The 19251-nt window shown below is 37.4% G+C and overlaps 1 protein-coding gene across 6 annotated transcripts in view; it reads left to right on the top strand.

Annotated features, from left to right (window-relative positions):
• Positions 1 to 19251, top strand: part of SLC25A21 (solute carrier family 25 member 21) — a 259062-nt gene that overhangs the window by 68028 nt on the left and 171783 nt on the right. The window contains exon 1 of one of the 6 annotated variants that reach the window (XM_064460312.1): positions 9514 to 9548. The exons of the other annotated variants lie outside the window; for them this stretch is intronic. The gene's annotated coding sequence lies outside the window, so the exon portion shown is untranslated. Of the gene's footprint in view, positions 1 to 9513; positions 9549 to 19251 lie in introns of those variants that run through there. 6 annotated transcript variants of the gene reach the window in all.

Raw genomic sequence — 19251 nt, 5'->3', positions numbered from 1 at the left:
ATTGGAGGATAGGTGAGGGTGAAGCTTTTCTTGTGAAAATTTTGCACACTAACCAAAACGGAAGCAAAACAACAGCATTTTATAGATTTAGCATGCTAGTCTTGGAAACTTTAACAGAAGAACTGAGTAAGTTTTATGGTTGGTAGAAGACTTCCAGTTAATAGAGCATGGTCCCTATAAAGAAGGTAAAGACTTCTAGTCAGCAGTTAACTTTGATTTACAAATGTTGTCACAGAGCTGTCTACAAGAATGGGAAATTCCAGTGATTTCATTTTGTGTGATTGTCACTACTGAACTTGGAATGCTTACATGTATGGCTGCAATTTTATAGTTTTAATGAGAACTTTTATGCAGGAAACTTTGCCTAGATGACTATATGTCATAGAATACAGTGAAAATATGATAAAATGTCTGAATTTTTACTCAGGTATGAGTGAATGTTGGGGAAGCATTCTTTTTTCCATCTTCATGTTAAACACAGTACAGCTATAATTGTCTTTAAGATAAAAGAACATAGTTTTCAAGTAGTGTGATTTCTTCCTGAAATATATGTAATTCATTGCGCCATCATTTCAACAAGATCTACCACGTAAGTATTGTTATGATTTGCTTTTAGTAAGTTGAAGCTCTTTTCTTCTGGGACTCCTACTGTTTTAAGAATCCCTTTCTTTTTCTCGGTAGTACTCAGCTCGAGTTTCTTTTTGTAGGCCAGCAGTTTTCTCAAATTTCTTCACAAATAGTCAGAAAATATAATAGATTTTAGATTTTAATTGAATAAAATGGCAATGGCAATTCCAGTTGATATGTTCTTGTACAAGGTACATTAATCATTGGTTGCAAGGTAAAATGATATATTTATATACATGTGTAAAAATCCGTGTACATATGTAGTACACAATGTAGATAAAACAGCCAATAAAGAAATAGATGACCTCAAGACACATCTGATTTAACAAATGTATATCTTTAAAGTGGAAATCTAATTATTTGCCTTAGATTTGCACTGCTTGGGAACTTAATGCAAGACTATGTTAAATAAACTTATTATTTCCGTTTTTCATTTAACCCGTGGGTTATGGTATGACCAATCTGCTTTATATCCTCAATCAACAGATGATTGTATTTGGTAATAATTTATCAAGAATAAAAATCTGTTTTTGAAACTAATCACCTCATGTTAGGTCTGCCCTTTTTCAAAACCACCATCTGATATTCATTTTGTCTGCAAGACAAACATACTGATGAAAATGCATCTACCACAGGATATAGTGAGTGGAATGAAGCAGTTCTACTCTTTGTATATATTTAGAATATTTTGTTTTCTCAACAGATGGACCAAATTTTAGTATTAAAGAAAAAAAATCAATTTTATGCAGTACATAAATGATTTTGAACACGTACATTTTGCATTTCTGATTACTTTGTAGCAAAACATCCCATGTAATTTGAGGGTCAGCTTGGGCCATACCAGAGAGAAAAGATTTGAAAGGTTACTTTAACTGCTCTCTGTGTTTGACAAGAGAGGGCTATATCTGGAAGTCAGAGAATTCTGAGCAAGCCTTTGAATCTTGCCCACTGAGTTTAAATGCTTGGGTTTTCTTTTGGATGTTCTCCATGTTCTCAGAAGTGGCTGTTCTTTGAAAAGAGATTGAAAGCACAGATGTGTTCATGCACTAAATGACTGCTGTACCATGAAGCTCCTCTCTGCTTAGACTTCTGGCCATTGCCTAACCTGATGTGTTGTTCTTTTAGCCTGACAGCTGCGTCTTGCAATTATTTCTTGGATCTTTCCTGATCAAAGCTTCCCATAATACCAAAATATAGGCTTCATCAAGCCAGCATGCAAGCCACATGCATGGAGTATATGGAATATGGAGCACTTACACTATTATACTCTGTATGCAGTAGTTCTGTGACATTAACTTCTGTCCCAGGAGGTCTGAACTGAGAACACCAAGCTCATTTTAATTTGCAGTGCCAGCTAGATTTAGACTTTTTGACCCTACTTAAATTCTACTCAGATTTTTATAGTGCAACAAACTTATTAAATTTTAAAGTAAATCTCAAAAGAGGCAATAAACCATTACAAAGTCATTAAATTATTTTATTATTTTTAATTTTTAAGAACGGCACGTACTGCAGCTGGACTTCTTCCCCAGCTGCTTTATTAAAACAAATCCAAACAGTTTCCCGAGGAAGTTATGAAATTAGGACATTAGGAATTCTATGGTGTCAACTTTGATAGAGATTTTTTTATATTATCTTTTAGTAGTGAGTTATACAATGTTCTAATCTGAGGTCACTACAATAACCAGTATTTACAATTCCAAGTAATCTATTCTGGAGTTTATATTTTACCTACAGATGAACTGCTCTTATTCTACATATTAATTTTATTTTTGTGGTTTTATTTGGTGGTTTGGGTTTTTTGTTGTTTTGGGGGTTTTAGGTTTGTTTTGTTGTTTGGTTTGTTTGGGGTTTTTTTGTTTTGGTTTTTTTTTTTTTACAAACTTCAACCAAGGGGGCTTTCCATTACCCTATAACTCTTCCCCTTCCTCCACCCTAATTTCACTAGTGTGTTGGCCACCATGAAAACAGGGATTTTATCTGACAAAAAGTTAAAAAGCTTTGGAAAACAAAGAGGCTAAAAAATGAAATACAGCTGTTTGCACACAAATGTAAACCAGAAGGCCTCAAATCCTTTCTACTGATTGGCTGGATTATTGAAATGTGGCTCATTGTTTCATAATAATCAGCAGTTATTTTTCCCTATTAAAATGTACACTGGCAAAGTATTGGAAACAGCTTTCCCAATCCATTTCTATAAGGAACTGGGAATATAAAACATCCCTATAACTTTTACTGCTTATATGTTAAGGGACCCGCCAAAACAAAACTGCATAGGTTCAAAATCCATTTTATATATACATGCATATTAAAAATGGGTTTATATACTATTTTTAAATTCTGAGGAATACAAAGGTCTTTTACAAAGTAGCATTTTTGGTTGCTGGTGGTGCAGTGTGTAGGCAAATATGGCATCTCCCAGAAGTTCAGTTGTAGCTCTCACACATCTTTAGATGTATTTAGATTCTGTTTTATTGAAAAAGGAAATGTTGGCTAGGATTCTGGAGTTATACCCAAGCTTTAAAGAAAAATGATGGGAGATCAATTTCCAGCTGGACACCAACCAAAGATAGGCAGAGATTTATAGCTCCTTCATACATCACGTCACAGCAGGCTGAAGTCTGTCATCGAAGTCCTCAGGCCCAGTACAGTTTTAATTTTTTTTTAACTGTGTAACAGTAGTTCACCTAAACTAATTGTAATGAAATTAACTACTTCAGGTGTTGTTTTCCTGTTAATTTCAAACAATATTACTGTAGCATCAGGGTATCCAGAGAAATGGGATAAGGCTACAGTATTAAAAAAATAGAACAGTAGCAAGCAAAGGGAAGGCAGACAAATTCTGACCCACCCTGCAGCCAGTAAGGTGTGAGTCTGCATCCACCTGCTCCCTAGCCAAAAAGGAAGATGTGTAGTTTGTAGTAAACATTCAACCTCACACACAGCTGAATCATACAAATTATTTAGAAAAGGCAGCTCTTTTTGTGTTCTGTGCCGAGGTCCCTTGGGTATGGGTGTAGGCAAGGAAGCACGGAGCTCCTGCAATTCTCACTTCTTGGATGTCCTCCAGACTGGAAAGCAGTGGAAGATTGGCAGCTTGAGCAGTAGCGTATTTATCAGTATAAGTGAATTGCTTTGATTCTCTATTATAGGTTCAGGTTTTTCCATAGTTTTTTTGAGAATGTAATTCAACTTTGAGTTAAAAAGTTAGCTAATACTAACTTTTCCAAATTCCAATGTTCCTCCGATTTTTTTTCTTTTCTTTTCCCCACCTTTCTTTAAAGCAGCACAGAAGTCTAATTTCTATGCGTTCCTACTCAGACGAGAATTAAAGGACTGAGGTTCTAACTCTGAGAAAGAAGTAATTACTTAGATATCTTTCAAAATTTAAATACTTGACAGCGTGTAGAAGTCCAACTCTTCAGCTTGTCAGGGCCATGACAAGAGCTGACTGAGCTGTTGAACTAGATCATTGTCGGATACTCTAACTCATGAGCACAAGAGTCACTTAGTACTTAAGGACTTGAAAAGTTATTGTCATTGTAATGTAATCTAAAGGTCTACCTCCTTCTGGAAGAATTAGCAGTTAAAATCCTAGTAACACCATTGTAATGATACTTCTGTTGTACCTTGATGCAGTGAGTTTTTATGGTGAACAACAGGTTAGTAGGTTAAGGTAAGCACTTTAAAGGTGGCTAATATGCCATGTATTTTGGTGTATATTATCTTCTAAACGTTCTCAAAGCATCATGAGCGAACAAATATTTGATTTCCTTACGTGCCTTTCTATACATATAGGATAGTAATAAATGGAGAGGTGTGCGTGTCTGCTGGAGACAGTCTCATCTGCTGTACTGTCACTCGAAATTGCTAGGGGACCTTTTAACAGAGCTGAGAAGAGAGTACCAGTGGACAAACAGACCTTTTGAAGCCTGCCATCACCACCACCTTTTTTGTTTCAGTGTATTATTTTGTGTGGGAGTTCTTGTTTCTCTGCTGCTGCTTTCCATGAGACCTGGTAAAGAAAAATGGGACAGTGAGAGAACGCAAGGAGAAAAATTAAAACCTCTCATTACTCTCAAAATTTTCGTGCTGACTCTGAAAGAAAAAATTCTGATTGAGAAAATCTTCTGCATAAAGGTCACAGTTTTCTTGCTTTTGCAGTTCTTCAATATGTTTCTATTCCTAAGAAGTTTGTTTCTCAAATAACTGTTTACTTCAGAACCATCTGATTAAAATAGAGTTCTCATATTTTCTAGATTTTTTTTGGGGGGGGGTCACGTTTATAATTAATCCTTAGTATTGTGCTGTGATAATGGCATTAAAATGAATGCAAGTGTTTATGGGTGTGCCTACATTAACAAGCATTATTCCACGTAAGTATTATTTTTATCTATAAATACTAATGTGGATGCCATTAATTTTCCAAACCATTTTTTGAGAAACATTCATTTCTTTTCTATTTGTCTACATTATAGCACCGAATTTCTGATTGCATGCTACCTTGAAGTCCCTCAGATGAATCCTTAATTGCCTGTCAAGAACATAAATACTTTTGCTTTTCAATATTCCTCTAGCTATCATTTTTTTTTAGCGATGACTATAGACTAAAAAGAGTGTGATGTCTCTTAACATCCAGTTTGGCTTCATACTAACTATATTTTTGTTTGTTCAAGAATAATATATGCATATTTATTTCATTAGTATAATATGCACTTTTTAGATGCTAACTAGATTGCAGACAGTATGCTTCTCATTCTTAAAGAAGTAATAATTCAGTTTTGATAAACAAGAAAAAAATTAGGTGGAAAAGTAGCCATTGTTTCTCCTTGCCTTCTGAGTTTCTTACAGTGAGAACAGAGTCCTGAGAAATTTCATATCTAAAATTATTTTGCTTTAGTCATACTTCTTTGGGTATGAATGTTCCTAGAGCAGCAGACCTGTATCACTTCTAGTTGTCACAAGAAGTAAAAATACATATTTTAGAAAAATATGCATGTGATACCTTTGCATATATGTATGCATGATTCTTGTTAATGAATTACTGACTTCACATGCACTCTGTTTTAAAAAATAGGAAATAAAAGCAAAACATCAACAATGAATGTTTTTGGTGGTTACGTTTGCTTTAGCTCCACTGCTTTTTATCTGGCTCTCTTGATGAGATTAATATAACCTTACATTCAGTGGCCAATTTCACATTTTGAAGTTTTCACACATGGTTCGAGTTTCTGGAGGTCTCCTTAATTTAAGCCATGTATAAATTCAGTGTCTAGTCTAAGCTAGTTATCTCAGCTTCCTGTATTAATAAAGTGCACTGTGAGAGGCATCTTGTCCAGAACTGTCCTAAGATTGATATCTAAAGTGGGGACAAATGTTCTCCCATGGAGCTTTTATCTATCCCGGTTGAGTGGGAAATTGTTTCCTTAGACTAGATGCCTGACTTTTTGCCTAAGGTGGTAGATGAGATAAATTCCACCCCATGTGATAAATAACATACTTCTAAGGCTTCCTCAGTGCAAGGAAAATAGACTAGTGGTTTTGGAGAGTCTTACACACTAAGTAGCCCCACTAGCACTGGTAGCCCTACTCATTCTTTTAAAGCTAAATACATGAATAAGCCCATGGAAGCCGGACCCAAAACAGTAAGCTGACTTCTGTTTACTGCAGAGTAATTTTGGAGAACTTTACTGTGTACTCATTCAGCTCTTGAAATATATTGGAGTGTTGGGAGAAGCAAATATGAGTATTCTGTATTCCTTAGCGTTACTCCACGTGTGTCTTAGAACCAGTGTGCAGAATGAGGAGCTAGTGATCCTCATTTTTAATTCTAGCTCAGACTTGGAAAGCTCAATCTTAAGCACATTTTATTACAGCTTTACAGTTTAGCCTTCTGTCAGTGGTTTTGCCTGTAAATCGAACGAGCACGCATTCCTCAGACTAAGAATGGGTACAAAGGCAGGTACCATGGTTGGGCTGATGTATGTTAACTAGTTGAATCGAGATAACTGGACTGTATGTCTGGGCCCTTCTTATTTCTGTAGGAAAGTCATATAGCATCTCTGGTTCTGCCTTGCTTAGAGCCAAAAGAAATAGAGGTAAAGACTGAGGCAGACTAGAAATTATAATCTTGGCAGTGCACAGAAATTCATCTATTTAAGTACAAGCATACTATGTAACAGTTGCTCCCAACATAATTTGAGGCAGATGCCCTCAGTCTGTCCCTCTCAAAACTCAGTTTACAATTCCTCTCACTATTTCCAGCTGTAGAAGAGGCAAGAAACAGTCTGAAGGCTTTGGTATTCCCCTTTTCCATAGAAATGTAGGTGAAAATCTCATTCACCTCTGGGAAACAGTCTGTTCAGCCCATTTTTGCTATGTATTAACTGCAATTTGTGAGAAACTATAGGTTCTGTTACTTTACTTTTAATATTAGATTTCTAATTCATAGTGTCCTGAATCCAAATGTGCCTGTTGGGAGGGTGGGAAACTGCATCTCAGATAAATTGGCTCAGTAGGAAATATTCCTCCTTGGTCCTCCAAAAACATGCAATTGTTTAGTACCAGCACATTCTCAAAACTCAGATCACAGGCCACAGTACTGTGCAGAGAGTGGGGCATCTGAAATGATGTGCAGCTTGAATGGCACAGGAAAACATTTGCGTTTGTGAGCGTGTAGGAGCTGGGCAGCTGTTTTCTTCCTTGGTCACTGCAGTAGAAGAAAACAGAGAGGGACGACAGGTAGAAAAGGATCAGACCTGTTGAGAGGGGGAAAGTGGACATTTTTAACAGTGAATGGAAAATAGGGTGAACCTACCTACTTCAGTTTGGTGCTGTGTATTTCTTTTTCCATAAATTTACTAGGAATCAGAAATTCCAGTGTGACTGCGAGGTCGCTACTTAACTAGCAACTGGGGTGGACATTCAGAATACCTTCAGCTCTCATTAAAATTAATTGGAATTGAGAGTTCTCAACATCTGGCGTCATTGGACCCATCCTTAGCGCTTTGTGAAAGGCCATTATAAATAATATTTTTAGTAGATGTATAAGAAGTTATATGAGAGTGTATAACATTGAGGATATGTTGTATTTAGTGCCTGAAAAGGGAATTAATCATTAGGCTTCTTTACATCACCAGTTACTTTGTATATATGTTTACTTTTCCAGTTATCCCTTTTTAATATGCTTTGGCAATTATTGCATTAGCAGACAAATATCCATGCTGAGACTAAATCTAAAGAAAATATGACTTTATGCTGAACTGCAGTAATGACTCCCCATGTGAGAGGGGAAGGTGTTATAAGACTGTTGTAAGCAAGTTGGAAAGTGTGATATGTTGGCCGTGTGTCTCTGAATAAGCTGGCAGTTGAGGAAAGGATGTGCTTTTAGCTGAGAAACAATTGGACAGAAAAGATGACTGCTATGCCAAGCTGAATGAAAAGCCACTAGAGAAAATGTTCTGGGGCAGTTTCTTTTGAAGTGAGTTTCTAGATCTTTGGAAGGAGCTTGTCAGGTCTAGACTGAAAGTTCTCCTTAATTATTTGACTGCCAGAAGTTGAACTACAGCACACATTTACCTCAGGAACAGACTGAGATTCAGGAATAGACTCAGAATAAAGTAGCCATGTGCTGTTTATGGTTATTTTGTGTGGCACTGTTACTGCAAAATACTGTTTCTCTCCCTCTTCCTTTGAGGCACAGCTTCTAGTAAATCCTGCCATCAGACTCTCAGCGTTCTCATGCACTGCAGCTGGAACCAGGCATCGGCAGCTGTCTGTGGCTACAGCATCAAGTTAGGGGTGACAGAAAAACAGCATCTCAGCCTTAGCCTAACAGGAGGATGTCCAGAACAGCTACCTGATGCCTTTAATTTCATTTAAGAATGACAATACTTAAAAATTAGGTGTCCAAGTATTTCAAGAGCATGGAGTTGTGAGCGTTAAGCAGCTGGGGTAGTCAATGGAGAGGAATAGGTGTACCTGAAGGAGAGTTAGCACAAAACAGCACAATTTTTCTCAGGATTCTTGATCCTCTTTTCAGCTGATATGCACGTTTTAGAGTCGCACAGTGAGTAGTTCATCCAGCTGGGATCCAAACCGAGAACGTCTCTCCTGAGAGCAGGATACAGCTGTGCTCTTTGTTGTGTAATTGCTATTGACAAGCACAAAAAGCAGGAGATGTGGTTTGAATTCCCTCCAGCCTGAAGAGATTCAGCCCCAGCCTTCCCATGTGCTAGATGAGTCCTCTACTGCTGTGTCCCAGAGAATAACTATACCGGTAAAGGGTTCTCCCTCACCCTTGCCGCTCAGAGTGGGGTGTTGTGTTGCCAGGAATGCAACAAGGCAAACAAACGTGAGCAAGTCTGAGTTGTTAAACGAATGGCAGAGGGGGAGCCAACTCACTCCTCTCTTTGTCTATTGATAGTTTAATGCAAAATTCCGAACTGGACTAAAGTAAAAAAATTACGAAAAATAAATAACAATCAGAAATACATTTTCAGATCCTGCAGTCTCAAAAGTGATACAGTAGCGGTCCAGTATATCTGCTAAGAAATGGCAAAAGGAAGACTACACTGGGTGAATATTTATTAGCGAGAACATGGGAAACAGTTCCGCATGAATAAGTCAGCTAGACTTTGACCGTTTCCTGCTTCATCTCACTGTTTAGGCTGTGGTGTTTGCTGCAAAATGGATTAGCGCTGTTTTTAAAAGCAGATTCTTGCTTGTGGAAAATCAGCTACTGGCAGCAGTGTCTAGTTCTACGGCAGAGTCCAGAGGCGGTTGTCCCGATGGCTTCTAACTTCCTCTGGGGTCTGTAACGTGATTACATTGCTGTGGGGCTGGCTAGACTGCTCTTCCTCTGGGAGCAGTTTAGCCTTTAATTTGGAGGAATTTGCGCTGTTACATATCTGTGTACAAAGGTAATATATTGTGGTTTGTGCTTTGGATGTGCGTTGTCTATTTCCACATACACTTTAAATTGAATCTGTGTTATGCGAAATCAACATATTGCCTCAAAGACCACCTACCATCAGGATCCTGACATCATGTTTTTCTTGAGAATCAGTGAGGTAAATTGTACAGATGATGCTTTCCAGCCTTTACTATTCTTATAGCAAGCGGTTTGCTAATCAGTCTGAGCAATAATGGTTGAAACACTCTTCTTTTTTAATATAAAAATGTTCACATTTTACATATGTTTTATCCATTCTTTTATTTTACAGGTACAGTTGGGACTTTCGTAATGTTCTCAATTCCCACTGGCCTTATTGACTTTGCTATGATTTAAAGATTTTAAGGATTTTAATTCTCCTAGTCCTTTCCCTCTCCACTCTTAACATTTCTACCTTTAGATTTTATTGGCCTCACGAAAAATTAATAAGCAGTAGCTATTTTTAATAAATCTTTGTTTTACTTCCATTGCATCTATCCTCTGCAGTGTGAAGAACTTTTTTAGGATAAATACTGTGTTTTAGACTTTGCTTTCCAACAGCTATTGGTAGTAACTGTCAAAATTCTAAGTATTAACACATGTCATGAAAATAGAATTCTTAATCAACCCTTTTGCTAATTACTTAGCAATTATGTCATCGTAATCATAATAGAATACAGAGCTGTAATGTGCTTCTAGTTGCATTTTCTTTCTGGCTTTGTATTGATTATATTCACCAAAAATTTTTAAAAAACTTACTCCATACAATTTTCATATCTTTTACATTTTTCAAAGCTTTAGCTTTGGAAAAGGGATCAGATTTATTTCATATATCCAAGTAATCTTTACATTTGAATTCAGATTTTTAAATTTCATTAATAATTTATTCTCATTCAAATGTACCATTTAAATTGTTTAATGAGAAGGAATGAATTTGCAATTATAGTATCTTTTTCATAGTCATGGTAGATCCCTTTTCATAAGACAAAGGAAATCCAAACAGAAGTGTAAATGAAATTTTGAGATTTTTCCTTAGTGTACATATTCATAGGAAATTTCAAGATGTTTTATCTTGTTTAGTGTACATATTGATATGGAGCTTTTTATCCTGTAGACTCAGTTTGTTGTTAATATTATTGTTACTACAATTATTACTAGAATAATACAGCCATGTAAGTGCTAAGAGACCTCTGGAGGTCATCTGGTCCAGCTTAAAGTGTGTCAAAGTTAGAGCAGACCGCTCAGGCCACGTCCAGTCACCTTACCACATCTCTGGGGGTGGAGATTCCACAGCCCATCTGGGCAGCCTGTTCTAGTGTTTGACAACCCTGGTTGTGAAAAAAATATTCTTAGTATTGTGGCAGCTGTATCGGCCTCAGATCGAGAATCAAGACTATTTGGGGTTAGTATGGTATTTCAAAAATGTAGAACATGTTTTAAATTGCCCAAATAGCTTATTGACAGAATGGACAATTAAGAAAATAAGCCTCCATCCCAGAACACTATGCTGATGTCTTCTCTGCTGGACCATCTACCTTCTTAACAGTTAAACACTTGAATTCAGCAGCATTTCTCATGTCGTTGAGTTGCACATATGAGCTGTTGGCAGGACTTAATGTTACTGGGTAGATGTGATAGTAAACACGACTATAAAAATTTCTTATTGATAACATATAATGTATGGACCAGACCTGATTAAAGCTGAGGTGTACCTGCTCCACAAACAGCCTTGTTTATTTGTGCAGGAGACTACGATGATGTCAGAGAATATTTTGTGAGCCAAAGCATTTATATGTGCCACTGTTCATATAACCTAGGATATTTTCTGGACTCTCAATTAGAGAGAACGGATCTGATCCTGTTCTGTGCCGTCCGGGCTATTATAGGTGTCAACAAGAAGTTTGCTATCATTGACAAGCCCTAATAAAGCTAGAGATTAAGAATGTCTTCCTCTTGAAATATAAAGGACTACGTGGATTGTATGTTTGGTATAATTTACAGTAGTTTCCCCCTGAATGTTGTTATATTGTAATCTCATAGTCTTTTTTTTTTTTTTCCTCTGAGTTTGAATTAAAATCTCTGTGCAGCCAGACTGTTTCTTTGTACTTATTTTAAGGATGTAGCAGTCATTGCATTGGGATATTGGGAATTCTGAATCTTTCAAAGCTTTTTAAAATTAGAACTGCTCATCATAGCTGCAGTTATTAGAATAAATCTTTTTAGTCAATACCACCCTGATGTTAGGTTTCATTGGGGAAAGGGCTGGATTTTGGATTTGTATATTTCTACTGGTAGAAGTTCAAAATTCAGTTCTAAATTGGCGTTGTTTATCTCGTAGTTCTGATGGGGGTGATTCACGGTTTATTTTAGGGGAATATTTTGTGGAGGGGTAAGAGAAGTTGAAATGGAGAAGCATGTCACTGTTGTATAGGAAGGGTTGGGGCTATTTTCCTTTCCTTTTTTTTTCCCCCCCCCTCCCAGTGGCAGCTGTTTGAAGCTGCTCAGGAGTTTGGAATGTTAGAGCAACTCCCAGGGAGCTGGATTAGTGGGCAGGTGATGCAGTCATGGGTATCACATACCTCTCCAATTTTTCACATGGATATTACCTTCATGTATATGGGGTGTGAGTGTGTGCTATATACATATATCTTTCAGAAACTCCAGGCAGCTGTATTTTTATTGATAATGTATATGAAACAACATCACAGTCAGGTGGTGGGGGAAAATAGTGCATTTTATGAATTTATGAAATACTCTGTAAGTATCCATTTACATTCTAACCATGACAACATAAGTCTGAAATTACTTCTTTTTTCCTGTAAAATTATCCTTTCTACTAACAATGAACGTTTTCGCTTTAAAAGTAGACAACAGAATATGTTCATAACATTATGACAAAAAAGTATTATAGTCCGCAAGTTAATAAAGGGCAGCCATGTGATGAATGTCACTTACTTCTACTTTTGTCCCAGATGTCCTGGGTCTAGAAAGATAGGTTTCCTACGCACTAGTACAGGCTGTCACTGCTAAGTGTTTCCAGACTCGCTGCGTGTGTGTGCTTTAAACCCGTGTACACGTAGCATGTCTCATGCACAGTGGATAATACAATTGTAATTCTAGCATCATGCTCTGTAACATTAATTCTTACAGCCTGACTGATAAGTTTTAATAGGGGGATTTTGTCTAATTTTGTTTTCATGAAATGTTTGGGTTTGGTACTTTTTACTTCCTCCTCTTCAAAATGATTAAATACTCCCATAACTTTTAAGCAGTCTTTACTGATAAAGTAACTTGAAAGAAGAACTGAGTTCTTGTCTTTGACGGGCACAGTCTGGCTGTGACCGGGGCAGGAGGAGAGGGTGAATGTGCATGAACTGGCTGATGTTCTGCAAAGACAAACTCCTTGCGAGAAGGCTGAGGATGACCTGCCACAGAGGTTACTGCTGCTCCTTTACACGTGAGCACAGTGTCTCCCCAGGCAGGGACTGGCATGAGGGTGAGAGTGCGAGGTGGGTCTCCTGCCCTCTTATGTACCATCTGGGGGAAACAGCAAGTGTTTAGCTGGCATGTCCAGTCCTTTTACAGTGTCAAGTGTTATAAAAAAGACTTCCTCTTCTGTTTATGGACCACATGAAGTCAAAGGGAACCTTTCAGTTGTCTTTGTCATGCATTGCAGGAGGCCTTATGTGAAGAGTCAAAGGTGTGGTGTTTCTGCAACACAGGACAGAAGTTTTCTGTGGCTCTTTCTGCTGTGTCTGTCTCATAGAAAAGAGGCTACTGTATGAAAACAACCAGCATGGGGCTACTGAAGGGGTACTGTCTTTTCATAGCCATATACATGTTGGAAGGACGACTCTAAGAAGACTCAGTTAGAAAACAAGATTACTTTGGACGTGGGGAGAACTTCCTAGGCTTCAAATGGAGCTTTGAGCATTCATGATCCAAACCATGTGATGCAAGTGCTTGTAAAAAAAGGGCATAGACTCATTGCTGCAGATCTTTTTATATTTTGACTTCTTAAACTGGGAATAGGGAAAGAGGTCTAGGTTCCAATGGATGGTTGCTCAGCACCATTCTGAAAATGTAGGCGTTACGTATGGTTTATTAGGTTATGAGCCTAAGAACTGTAGCGTCCAAAGTCACATGTCAGTTCTGAAAAGATAATTTGCATTGGTAAAATTAATTCCAACCAGAAAGTATTGCATGGTATACAGATTGTGTAAAGATATTTAATACAATTCTGTTCCTGCCTTTAAGAGCAATGAAGCATTCTGAAATAAAGTACCATGCTGGAAAAGTTTGTTAACTTTTTAAAAATAATTTATCAATAACAAGTATTTTTATTCTGAGAAATAACAAAAGGTAGCTGTCTACAGATAGAATGAGCACTAGGTAGCCAACTAACACTGGCATGCTGTATGTATATGTAATGTAATTTCTGATGTACCTGAATAGAAAAATTAATCGTTGATGTCTTCATGGTTCTTTAAATGGGACATGCAATTAATTTACTGCCATAGAGAATATAGATCACCTGTAGTGTTGATACTCTTGATTTCAGGGATCTTTCTAAAGACTATGTCTAGACATACAGAAGGTGTGTTTTTATGGAGGTCTTCTAAAATCCTTCTTCACTTGAACTCTGTTTTTAAAAAAAGTTTCATCATAAATGTGGTGCATTTTAAAGGCCTAAAAGTTCCCTTGGATCATTTCAGCCTTGCAAACATATTTTTGCAAGGCCCATTCATATGAAATGGGTTTGTTTGTAATCTTCTCTTCTCTTTGCCACATTATGTAGGAGTAACTTCATTCTGAAATTACCATCTACCTACTGCAGAATTGGTAGGAGGCACAGAAGTGGTTTTGTGACATGTGCAATTCTTTGTAGTAGAAAATAGTAGCAAGCTGACTTAAGGGCAGTATAAAAGTACTGTAAAAATGTTTGATTGCTGCTTAAACCTAAACAGGGACATATAAAAACAATAATAAATATGTATGCAGCCCTCTAATACGCTTGGTTGTACAATTTTTGACTGGAAAAGCATAAGTGAGTAATTAGATAATTGCTGCCTTGATTGAGCTTAATAGGAAACATTTCAATTAGGCTAAAACTACACAGAGAGGAAGTAGGCTTTTACAAAGGGAAACATTCCTTGTCATGCAACTGTCAGCTTTTGCCCACACTAAGAGATGAGATTAAGTGGATCTCTGCAAAGGAAACAAAAAGAAGGAAAGAAAAAGGAAAAAAAAATATTGGAGTAATTTGACTTGTACTTAAACAGTGTCTTCTGATATAATTTCTTGATGGTTCCAGTTTGATAACATAGCTTTTATAAAGCTCTTGGCTGCAACAAATTATGGCGTTAAATCCATGGAAGAGGTTAAGTTTCTGCTTTAAAAAAAGAGACACACAGAGAGAGGAAACTTCTCTCATTCTGCATAATGTAACATTTTTTCAGATTATCCTCACCTGCCAACAGTGTAAGAAGTGAAGTGTGAGGTGAATATTTTTTCCTAGTGGAAAGTGCCTCTGCACTATCCAGAATACAGGAATTTCTCTGCAGGAGTACTTGTGTGTTAGGAGCTGATTCCCACTTGGTGGTGGCTGGGTGAGTACCTAAGTTGGGACTGCGACACAGCTGGGGCCAGTTTTCTCATGGGTACATCCAGAGACTCCAGCCGTACCCGCTGCCGCGTGTGGCGGTGTAGCTCATGGGCATTTTGTCCATGTTAATGCCATCCTTGCATTCATACCACCAATCAGGAAAGATGGTTCTTCCCTGACCGGCTGCTATGTTAAAATAAAACTGAACAGATGCTCTGTTGTTGTCTAATATTACCTCCCCCCGAGGCTGCATGGCCACTGCTGATGAAGTCACACGCAGCAATTACAGAGCTTGTAAGTCCATCACAGCTCCTATGGGCCCAGAAATGCAGCTAGGGACAGGGAGGTTTCGGACGCCTGAGATGCCTGAGTCGAGGAGTATGTGGGACGGTGAGAAGCATGTTTATGGCACACGAGCACCGCTTTTCTCTTGCAGAAAAGCCTTTTCCTTGTTTTGTCTGTCTGGACAAGCGTCCCTCAACATTCATTTACCACCTGAGTAAGAACAACTATTCTCATCCAGCTAGAAACTGTTAGGTTACAAATGCCTGCTCTTTATTCATAAATCCATTGTAAGCCACTGAGTCTCTGTATGACATTACCATTAGCTTCAATAGTTTATATTCAGCTGTAATGGAAGTTTTCTAAGCTAAGCAGGACTGTGCTGATTTTAGTGCTCTGATCAGTAACTTTGAGAAGGACACATCTATGTTGCGAACAAAACTGGTCCTGGGGATGAACCGTCAGTCAGGACATGTGTGGCTTTTGGTGTGGGAGTTGTGGACACCATTGGGAGAGGCTAAGTTGTCTGTTAAATATTGCTTCAGAGTCCTAACGTAGCATTAGCAGATACTGAGCTACTTGATTATTTGTCTTCTGGAAGCAGTGCCTAATAGTGACAGCAAATATTTGTATTTATGAAAGATACCACAGGAGTCTATGGCTGTGTAGGCAGTTCCCCACTGTGGTGTCTTATGATAGAGGTTGGAGCATTTCAATGACGAATGGAGGAATTTCACCCATCTGAAGAGGGACTAGATTTCATCAGTCAGTATTTTGCAATTTAATATTTAACTTTGGGTCTAAAATCTGTAGTGTGGATGTGCATTGCTAGTAAAGATGCTAATAAGTACTCATTTAGTAGGAAGAGATGTGTGTATGGCAGTTTTCAAAATAGTAAACTTTTGCACATGTCTAAAGAAAAAAAGAATCATTTCGTGTAAGCTTGCACCTGCAATCTTGTATTTGGACACTAGGACAGGAACAAGGGGATGATGAGTCCCATTAGAAATGGACTGCTGATTTCAAAGGGAGGTTTGCTTTATATGCCAAATATGAGAATGAAGCTAGTGTGAGTGTGAGCTCATCAGTGAAGATAAAATGGTGGTAGTTTCCATTTACATGCACTAAAGCTTAACATATACCTTGTTGCAGAAAGATTCATGTAAACAGACACTAGCTTTGTCTTTTAACATAATCTTCTGCATGCAAAAGTTTAGTAAAAATAAAGTTCTTTTTTCATACATTAAAAATTAGATAGAATTTGCATATTTTCACATGGTAGGGCCAGTAATTCCCTTGAGATCCTCATGGAATTGTTACAATTGCTGCCGAAGCCTGGTGTCAAGTTTGTTTAGCCTAGAAATAGTTGGCCTGAGGTAAAGAACCATTGGAGGTTTTCACATTTGCAGTTATAGTTTAGTAATTTATGTTTGCATCATGTATGACAAATTGACTAATGACTGCCCTAAAGAGAAATGCCAGCCTGGCATTTCAAATGCAGAAATCTTATGGCAATATCAGGTGGACTGTCTACCCTACAGGGCAGAAATAACTCTGCTGTTCCATTCTTAAGTTTTATATTTTAGTTAGGTACAGTTCCTTGTGTAGTCCTTTTTTCCCTGAGCTGCTTTTAAATGGAGTTCTGCATTATGACAGAAGCTTGACATTCTGCCAGAAAAGTTGGAAATGAAGGCAACTTAAAATAAATACTGGTGATATTTCTCTTTCTCTCTCCCTTTCTCCTTCTCTTTTTCTCTCTCTATTTTTTAAGGAAAGGCATATGTTCTTATCCTAACTTGTCCCAGTAGAGGGTCAATTACAACCAGTTGGCTGCAAGTCCAATCCAAGAAAAATACTGAGTACAGAAACTTCAGCAACAGGTACCAAGGGCCTCTAGTACAGTCAGTCATTCTCAGTACATATGAAATGTGAACATAAAGCCTATGGGTAAGATATTTTTAGGTCCTAAGTTTCCCATGATGGTCCAAAATGATTCAATAAATTAAAGCAGACATTTTTGTGTAGTTAGGTATTTTCCTGGATAACTGTTTAAATGTCCACAATAGTATGAGATCTTTTATGTGAATCGTGAGAATAGAACAATGTCTTATTTAGAAAAATATGCCTTGCCAAATGTTCATGTATAAGCATATATATTCTGCAACTTGTTCTTGTAGGGTCAAGTAAACATTAAACTATAGAGCTAAATAAAAAAAACAAACATGTATGCATAATAATAAACATGCATAGGGAAAAAAAATACACATGTGGTCTGTTTTGCTGATGTCAGTCCTCACATCCTCACAAACACTGTGTCTTAGGACCATCTTCTAGTAGTGGAATTCACCTCTGGTGAAATAAGTTTCTCCCAAATCAACTAAGGTTAAGCATCAGATTGAATGTCAGAGCTCTGCCAGACTGGCATGGGAGCTTTGGCCGCCGTGCAGATGTAACAGTGGTGAGACCAATGCCAACGTTAGTATTTAGCAGTATCTTTGGGCACGTATTTTTAAAGACCAGGCGAAATTTTGACCTGAAATATGTGATTAATTCCACAGACAAGCTGCAAAAGGAGAGGTAAACGTTACTGTTTTTTGATGGAAGGATTTAATTAAGCTGGTCTCTCTTCTGTACCTCAGTATTTACAGAATGAAGAGGGAATATAGGCTGCTAACATTCCTACTTATGCTGCATATTAATTGGATTTAGACAGAGAAAGCAGCAACACAGGTTTGAAATGGTCCTGTTCCACCTTAATCTTTATTCAGGAGACATTTTGTCTCAGCCTTTGTGTACGTTTCCTTTCCATGGTTTGTCACCTGTGTGCTTTCAGTAGTACCTCATAGTCATTCTTAGCCCCTGATGTCCTGCATTCTATTGGTATTCACAGAATAAAACCTAAACTTCAAAACTCTAAGCATGAAACGAAGAGTCAAGGCTTCCCAGCCACAGAAACTAATCGTTCAAACTGTCTGCAGGCTTTATAACACATTCCAGCAGATTACATGAACTCATCTGTTTCCAGACTGACTAAAACTGGTTAAAATATTTTTAATGGAACCGATAAAAATGCAGTTTTGATGCAATTAAAAAAGTTGTGTGGGAGCAGCTTATTTTGATAACTTCTCAATAATGAGAATAGAAATGAGAGAGTCCAATAATTTTCTGCATTCATTTAAAAATATATGGTTTTGATATGATAAAATATTTTTTTTGTTATTTTTTTCCGGAGTTGTTTATTACAATGGGTGTGTTTGATACTTATATATAACATTTACATATTTATTTCAGCTTGTAACATTATATTTGATATCATAACATGTTTTAAGCTTTCAAAAATAAAATAAAATAAAACTAGCATGCTAAGAAATTAAATACTTTTTAATCTTGCAAAACTGAATATTGCCATGCTGCCAGAAGGAATATTTGGCATTATAGAAAGCAAAATTAGTTTAGGAGTCCTGATATTTTTTTCTCTTTGCTCTGTTCCTCCTTCTTTTCATGATGCTTCTACCTGAGCCCACGGGGTGGGGGGGGGGAAGTAGTAATGTAGTAATATGTGCTGGGCTACCTGACACTTCTCACACAGGTGGTAGAAAAGTGCTTTTGGTTTACTCTTGCTTTTCCTCTGAATTAGAGGTACCCCAGCAAGGCTGACAGGTGATTAAGGATGCATAAGGAGGCACAGGATGTTAGAGGATTTCAGCTGTGAGACAAATACATAACAGGATGTTTATCTTATTAAGGGAAGCTATATCATAAGAGATTTTGGAATGTGCACTGTGTGCAAATATTGTATTTGAAA

Source organism: Phalacrocorax carbo, chromosome 9 (assembly GCF_963921805.1).
Source record: "Phalacrocorax carbo chromosome 9, bPhaCar2.1, whole genome shotgun sequence".
In the NCBI taxonomy this organism is placed as follows: domain Eukaryota; kingdom Metazoa; phylum Chordata; class Aves; order Suliformes; family Phalacrocoracidae; genus Phalacrocorax; species Phalacrocorax carbo.
Note: the sequence above shows the minus strand (reverse complement) of the source record. Positions and strands in the feature narration are given on the sequence as shown.